General features: G+C 40.2%; 1 pseudogene; it reads right to left on the bottom strand.

The window, feature by feature from the left end:
* Positions 1-8,021, bottom strand: part of LOC116704721 (aquaporin-3-like) — a 12,231-nt pseudogene extending 4,210 nt beyond the window's left edge.
* Between the last annotated feature and the right edge of the window lie 474 nt (positions 8,022-8,495).

Here is an 8,495-nt window from a genome sequence, read left to right as displayed (position 1 = left end):
TCAATTTTTACTGCATTGACATTACAGAAGTCTCTCTTTGGCATCTTGTATGCTACTTGTCGCAAAGTGACGCATGTGCAACTCACATCTTCACGTGTCGCAAAGTGATGCATGCGTGACTCAAATCGCCTTGCCTCACATGACACTCCCCCCCTACTTTCCCAATGAAATGGACCATAACATTGCGAAAGATAAACACACAGTGACAGGTGGAATGGGAAGTACACAAACAGAGACAAAGCAAGACAAGTCTAAACGCGAAAATGAAACAAAGTTATCTAAGCGGCTCAAATTGATGAGATAAGGGAAAAGACGGCGATAGGTATTTGACAAAGATGACAAACTTTTTTATGGCTACTGTTGGGGATACTGACAGGAATAACAACGTCCATAGTGTAAATATGCCGCTACAGCAGCAGCAGCAGCAGCTAGCTGTGAAGTGGTGCTAGGTGAGGATAACTAAGACAAATTAAATGAAAGACATCACGTTGTTTCATTAAGAAAAGCAGGAGAAGAACAGAAAAGAGAGGTGAGGAAGAGAAAGAAAGACCAGGGAGAGAAAGTAAAAACAGACACTACTTTTCTTGCTGGTTATATTGATATTGATTCGATCTTAAAAAAGAATAAACTATGCTGGTTTTCCTGGCTTTTTGGCAAAGACAGGTAGGTGTAGACAGGTAGTGCTAGACTTTGTGTGTGCTGTTTGTAGTGCTAGACTTTGTCTGCTTTCCATCTTCATTTTGGAGTAAAGAAGTCTAAGCAGGATTTAAAGGGGAAGTTTTTTTTTCTTCCTCTCCAACTTTTACTTCCCCGTAGATTAGCTTTACCTGCCTATCCACCATTCAGTCGGTATGGGGCCCCATACTTACTTTCGCCTTGGGCCCCCATTTTTATAAATCCGCTACTGCCGTGTCTGTAGACACACACACAAATGGCAGACCAATGCATTATGTGGGTGATTGATTATCACACAGTCACATGAACAGTTTAAATCTTAATATTGTGTTCTTGGTATTTAATCAATGAAAAGGGTGTTTGTATTGTAATGTATTTCATAGACGTAATCCAATGTAGCCTCTGATCTGTTGAATGTGTTCACTTTTAAAACAGAAATAAACATCCAGCGCTTGAGAAAGATATACTTTCTGTATCTCCACTTCTTTACAACCCACTGTGCTATCCAGCCTGTGGCTTTGTACCTGTCCAGATTCCCCTAGGTCTGAGGCCGCTAACACCAGCAAATCACTCCGCCTAAGTGGCAGAAGTAGCATTGCTTTGCCTTCTGTGAAGAATAGTTCCCAGTATTTATACAATAAGAAGATGGCTGTGTCTCATGTGACCTTGTTATTTGTACACACTGTGACTATACAAATCACAACATGTAAAAAGGAAAATGTTGGCGTTATTTTGTCACTTATTAAGAGCAGTAGACTAGATGAAGCCAGTTACCGCCACAATCTGTGGTGAGCTAGGCTAGCAGTGGGGCATCAGACAGAGTTACAAGACGCACTGAGATGAGAAGGGGATGAATGTATTTAACTTTCTCTGGGGGATATGGTGAATAAGCTAAAGTCCCAATAAGTCGGCGGGTTCCTTTTTTTTTACAGCATATGTGCACAGTAGAAATAGTATATTCTATACCATTTCTACTCCACATGCTGTGGTATGTCAGGATCTATTTGAGTGCTCCAGCAGCGGGGCTGGCTGGTGGCCACCCTGGCCAGCATGTGCCATGTTTACTGCAGTTCTTGTGAAATTGCATCGCTGACACCAGCACAGAGGAAGTACTGTTTCAGCGTCAACAGGGGTTTTGAAAAGGTAAACTGGAAAAAAACAGTCAACATAAGAAAAGAAGCTGTTTAGTGAGTGTACATGAAAATAAACGGTGAATGTTTCCAAAAATTCAATGCTAAATAATTTGCTGATGGTTGTTAGGCATGGTTAGCTTATAGCTGTTAATGGTCTTCTCAATTCTTTGGTCGAGCAGACATAATATGAGCAAATTACAAAGGCGAAAGCTCCTTGCATATTGTTCTCAAATATGTTATCTGGAGTTTCTGTTTAGACAATTTATCAAACAACTAATCAGACCTCTGTTAAGAATGTCGCTCACACCTGTTGTAGGAATGTTAGACTATATCCTTCACGCTTCACTTCCAGGATTCCTCCGGTGCTGCAAGAATTCCACCATATGCATATACTGCTCCTCAGATTTCTGCATGGTAAATTGAGACAGCTAGCTAGACTATGTCCAATCTGAGTTTTCTCTTGCATGACTATTTTGCAGTTGCTCTGTGCGGAGTTTAGCAATTCTGATTGGTTTAAAGAAATGTCATTAAACCAGAGCACGTTTTCCTCCCAACCCAGAATGCAATGTGGAGTAGCCACACCCTCCTTTAGCACACTTTGGAGAAGGGTCTGGCAAAGCAAGACTATAGGACTGTTAACTATTTTTGAGACATATAGGCAGCAGCAGCAGGATTATGTGCCTTGTATCTGCACTTGCAAGGTGCCTTCATTAATTATTTGAATTTTTCGACAGGAATCTAATTGACCTTCCTTTTTCACACACTTAAAAGCGGTTCCACACAGAGTCCAAGTTTGGACAATGAGATGAAATGAATAGTGACACTGTCCTGCTCATTATACCAACTGCCTTTTAAAAATAAAAAAAGTTAAAGATGATGAGAGGAGCCGATGTGACGTGATTGGCTATTACTGGAGTGCCAGATTTCCATGCAATATCTTCTGAGCAATAATAATTTGGGGCTCCAGCAGAGGAGCCATGCAAGTCCTACGTCCTGCTATGTCTACAGTACACTTCACCTCAGCCACGTTTTTCAATCATCCGTCTCTTACAAATTTTAGTTTGAGTCAAGTGTGTTCAGCTTCACCAGCCATGACTTACTGTGACCTCAAGTATCTGAGTCTGTGATTGTGTTCTTTTCTACTTAAACATGTGAAATTGAGGCCCAATACAACAGACAATGGACACTGATAGAAAACTAATGCTGTGCTACAGCACTTGTGCAGTACTTTCACTGGAGTGTACGGCCTCTGAGTAGAAGTTCTACACTTAAGAAATCAAGTCGCTGTTACCTGATCAAAGAACCCTTTAACCAGGGTGAGATTTCTGGATGGATATGTGGCAAAAATCCCAGTTGTGGCATTTTTCCCCACCACGATCAGCTCCCCCTGGCTAAGGTCCCACAATGCATCTGGTGGAAGAACGTACAAATAATTTATTTTCTTTAAAAAAATGTACCTTTTATAATTAGCAATGTATTCTATTAGCACAACAACCCTTTGTCAGTGTTTTCACTTATCTAGTTAAATATTTTAACAAGTACTTAATGGATTTGAACATTGTGTAGACACTCATGGTTTCCACACAGTATCGTAGCACCATCATGAGGTTGAAATTCAGTTTTTTTTAATTTTCATTTTTGGGGTGCATCTTTTTCTTTTATTAGATTGTATGAGTAGAAAGATGACAATGAGAGAGAGAGAGAGAGAGATGCAACAAAGGTCAGACCCAGAACACAATTACTTTTTTCTGCTTTTAATACAACTATGTAAAGAATAAGTGTGTTAATCAATCCCTTGTGTTAGATATTCAGTAGAAAGCCACCATTTGGTTGGCAAATTGTCAACAGTTTTTTTTTTTTTTTAAAGGTCAAAGTATAGATACTCATTTGTTCACTAACGGGTTTCATCAGAGCAAAAAAACCCACTTGGCTTTGTTCCAAGTGTCAGGCAGGTAGCTACAGCAGGTTTTACATTTTTAATTGTCACCACCAAGCTGCTGTATACGGAAGGGAACTCAAAGGTTCAAAATTGTTCTGGCCCTCGGGTCTATCCATCTTGTGTTTCCCCTCCAACGATCTGTATCTACTACTCTGTACCACTGAGAAGACGACAACAAACTAGTTTTGTGTGGCATGTTAAACTTTAACAATTTTCATTAATCTGATTATTCCTCGTTGGTTTCACGTGCCAAAATGCATGCCGAATACAATCTCTGCACCCAGGAATGCTATGAGAGTCTGGCAGAGAAAGAACAGCGGGAACTTCCTCCAGGGCTCTCTCCCAAGTAAACACATTGAAAAGGTCACGGCTGGGTTTAGATGACCACCTAATAATAAGAAAAATATAGAAGTCTTGGTATAGTTTCATACATATATGTAACACGGGAAAACAAACACATGGAGGCTGTTTCATCTCTACTACATAGACCCTCCCCCCCTTCTCTCACTGCGACAGAAGGGCATTGTAAGCCTACTGTATATTCAGTAATTGCAGTCTCAGTAAAGTCTTGTTGGGATGGCAGGTCTCTGTGACACAAATTAAATTGGAGGGGATGAAAAGATTCAGAAAAGTATCCCATTTTCCAATCTTACAGGGGAAAATAACTGCTCTGATGGCACACTCATGAGGGGCTTCGCTTCTGTTCACACCTTAATCGTGTCAGGGTAGGAGCTATCTAATTATAAAGCTTATTTTCTCAGCTGCAATGTGTGTTAGAGGGGGACAGCCTCATTATAAAGGCATTGAAGAATTGAGTATGAGTGAACTGCGGCACCCTTTATAGTGTTTTTGCTTCTGACAGAGGATACTATTGGATTGAGAATTGACTCTCTCACTTTCCTTTCAATTACATTCCACACAGTTTGGAAGTTCAGGGGCAAGTGCCCCCTCCTACTGTGTGTGTGTGTGTGTGTGTGTGTCTTTTAAACTTTGCATTCTTCCGTCCATGGCTTCCTGTTCTGCTTCCCCTGCTGCCTTTAGCTGTCATTCGTCTGGCGAACACATCAGTGTAGTAAATACTGCTCTTTTGATAACTGCCAGGTTACCCTTTGCTGATATTTAATGTCTGTCAAGCCATCAATAATAATGACTCCCTGGTATGCTGATGGAGGCTGAAGAAAAAAGCTGAGTCTGTTGGAAACACTCTTTGAAGGACAGGTACTTCATGACAGTGATGCAAATGACTGTAGCTCAACTAAATGTGTGGTTGTTGTTGATAATAAAGTTTTCCTTGCTTTAAAAAAAGAACTATTTGTTGCGATTGGCTTTACTGCCTCATTGTTGTTGCTAGTATGAATATATAAAAAAGTCACCAACTCAACAATTTTCCCTTTTAACTGGGTCTTTCTTTTCTTCTGACCTCATTAAAAATATAGAGAAAAGCATTGAAGCGGTAGTTTTTTGCACAGTTAATGAAGGAAATCAAAGACAGAATTGGCCACAAAGCATTGTATTATACCTAATAAGGAAACATATGTTTCATATGTTATTATGGGCCATGTTGGAACAAATTTATATTTATTCTGTTTACCCAAAAGTCATTAACTGAGAGAGATAACAAAAAAATCCTATAAGAGAAATCCATATAGCCTTATTTGGGATTTGGGAGGAGGATTGCTGTGTGAAAGGTAGTCACAGATATAATGTACTGAACCATGTTTTACAGCTAATGTCAAAAACAGAAGTAATGTGTCTCTTTCTCCAGCGGATGTCTGAAACGTGTCTTCACTTCAAGATCACCTCTATAACCAATAATCATAAAACTGGGGAAAGTCATGAAGTATCAAGGTGATAAAATGTTAAGTATGTTTTATTAGCTGTTAAGGAGGGCTTGGGGTCACGAAGAAGAAGTGAAGAAGATTTTTAACAGCAAAGCACCTGTAACCCTTAAAGCAGTGGTTTATCAAACTTTTTTGACATCAAGGACCCCCAAACTGACTCAAATTAGACCATGGACACCCCATTTGAGTAGTTGTTTTTCCCCAGGGTCCCAATCTGATAAGTTTTTCTTTTAGATGTTTTATTACAGAATGTCTATTAAATCCATGACTAATAGTCATACATTCTGTCATTGTGTTACCTGGATGGAATTATAGTGAAAATAAATTACCCCCCTTATGCTGGTGACCCTCAAGGACCCCTGGAGGTCCCTGGACCCCACTTTGAGAACCATTGCCTGAAAGCACAGTACGGCATATCCTTTATCCAGCTGTGCTACTGCACTGCGGCCAAAATCTGGATAGAGGAGAGGGTCACACGTTAGACCAACAATGTGGAACTATTTAGTGAACACATCTTACCCTAAATGCCTTTTTAACAGTTCCTTACCACACACCTTTTTTTGCGAGATCCATCCAGACATAAGCAGTGAAATTGAAAAAAAACAAACCCTGGGATTAAGTTTTTTGTTGTTGTAGACGGACAGTTGTAGAAAAACTTCAAAGAGAATAATAAAGCCCCACAGTGGCCTGACCTCGAGTCAGGTGTCTAGCTGAGTCTTGCTCTACGTCGTATTCAGGGCGTGTCTCACTGACCCCAGAGGTCATGTGCATGTTATGGTCGGAGCTTTGTGTTGGACTATTGAAGCTGACAACAATCCGAGTCCACCCGCAGAGCCTTCATCCGCAGAGGGCTAGCAAAACCACCGAGGGGACCAGACTGCCAGCAGAGTGAAAGGTCTCCTGGAATTAACAGATCAGTCACAGCTGGGGAGCAGAATAACAAATGGCCTGGCGTTTCACCACTGGTGCCCTCTCCTGATATTTGTGTTGTCTGTGGGCTACCACGAGACACAGAGGGACTCCGGGTTGTTTTGCACCAGCTACAAAACATTTAGTTTTAAATTGTGAAAGAATCTTGCGGCTTCCTGGTGTGTTGAAATAGATTCCATTGGGGACTACAGATAAAGTCTTGTATCATTAGTAAAGAATATGGATGTGAAATATGATGGTTGTGTGTGAAATTTCAGTAAAAAAAATGAAATAACAGGAGACAATTAATGCAGTCTTAGGTGCTAAGGTTCTTCTGAATATAGTTGAAATTATTCAGTGTTGCTTTGCTTCAGTAAGAAAGGAGCAATTAAACGAGAAGCAAGCATCAGTTTGACTTTCTTTATACCTTTTAGCACTACTGTAAAAGTTCCCTTTGAACACCACACTAGTCTTGCAGAAAACACCTGGAGAACCTAACACCACAGTCAAACTATTAGCTATTTTGTCACACAACTAAACTCTTGCCAGACACGATCGCGCACCCTCACCTCTTTCTCTACACAAACATGTTGAACGAGAAGGAGACCGAATCCATTGGGGCGGTTTTAAAAGATCTTTCTCCTCTTATCATATCGGCTTTCCACTTCAAAACAGCTGGTGGAAGGTTTCAGGCTGCTTCAGGGTGTGTTCTTTGTGACAAAATCTGGCAACCTGTTAACCATGCATTTGCTCACCATCTCGCATCTTTAATTGTTAGCTGGATTCATTGATTGGTTGGATCAAACAAATGGCTTGTTAGTTAGTGTCATGTACTTACTCCATAGTGTACACTCTTTTTGTATTTTCACTGTTTAGATTTTTGACATATTCAGCAGTAATGTTTACACTGCAAAATACATGTATATATAAATACAAATACTTTTGCAGAAATCTAGTTAACAATTATTTTGTGGTGGTGTTTTTTTTTTTCTTCATTCACTAATACAGCCAACCAAAAACTGTCCAAACTAGCTCACACTGTGAGTTCAGGTGTGATGAAAAAAGTGAGTGTACATTTTTATTTGAGGAAAAAAAATAGGAGGTGTACAAATTGTTATGTTAATCATGCAAATATTTCTGATTCTTGTTTAAGCATAACCAAAGATATGTAAGTGTAACTAAAGGTTCATTTATTTCCTGCCAGTTCCTAAAATTGTGCAGCTTACATTCCCTTTTTGTTTAATTTAATGGAATGGCAGCCGATGATAATCTGAAAAAAACATGCATTCCATTTTAAATTGAGTTGATAACCAATTTTATATTGAGTAATGTACACATCTAGCAATTTAGTCCATTATCCTTCTTTACTTGAACAAAATGATCCACTCAGCACGCTGCAAAATATTCTGTACTCAGCACCAGAATAAGGGTGCCGAGGCACTCTGCCAGGGCCTGGCACAGGAGCACATGTTGGAGCTGAAAGGCCCCCGCCAATTTCTCCAAAATGTCTCTTAGTTTTCTCATGACACACTTATTATAAGATTACTTTGAGGTAGGCTCTGTAGTCCAACAACGAATGTTAGTCCGTGGCTGCACATCAGCTTTTAGGGGTCTCACTGGATCCCTCCCTTTGGACCACCTGCCACTCCTAAACCCATTCCCCCCCCCCATCTCTTCCTGGCTGCTGTTCCTCCGCTCTGACTTACTTTCAGCATCCCTCTCTCCACAGCGCAGCCAAATGTGAAAATAAAGCTGTAAAGTTGCTCATTTACTCTGGAAGCTAACTGATTATATCTCAGGGTTTATTTTGTCCTAAAAATTATACCCAATTAAAATATAAGTCTTTCTGTACAATAATTGTGCACATCCATCAAGCAAATGACTTCACCATGAGGGACATAGGAGGACGGAGGCCCTTTCCAAAACCGATCCCTCTTCACTTGCACTTTGCAAGTCAACACTCACAGCTGCGGAAGACACTACACATAAGGGAGGAAT

Source organism: Etheostoma spectabile, chromosome 16, assembly GCF_008692095.1.
Source record: "Etheostoma spectabile isolate EspeVRDwgs_2016 chromosome 16, UIUC_Espe_1.0, whole genome shotgun sequence".
In the NCBI taxonomy this organism is placed as follows: domain Eukaryota; kingdom Metazoa; phylum Chordata; class Actinopteri; order Perciformes; family Percidae; genus Etheostoma; species Etheostoma spectabile.
This window is presented reverse-complemented; position numbering and strand designations above follow the sequence as displayed.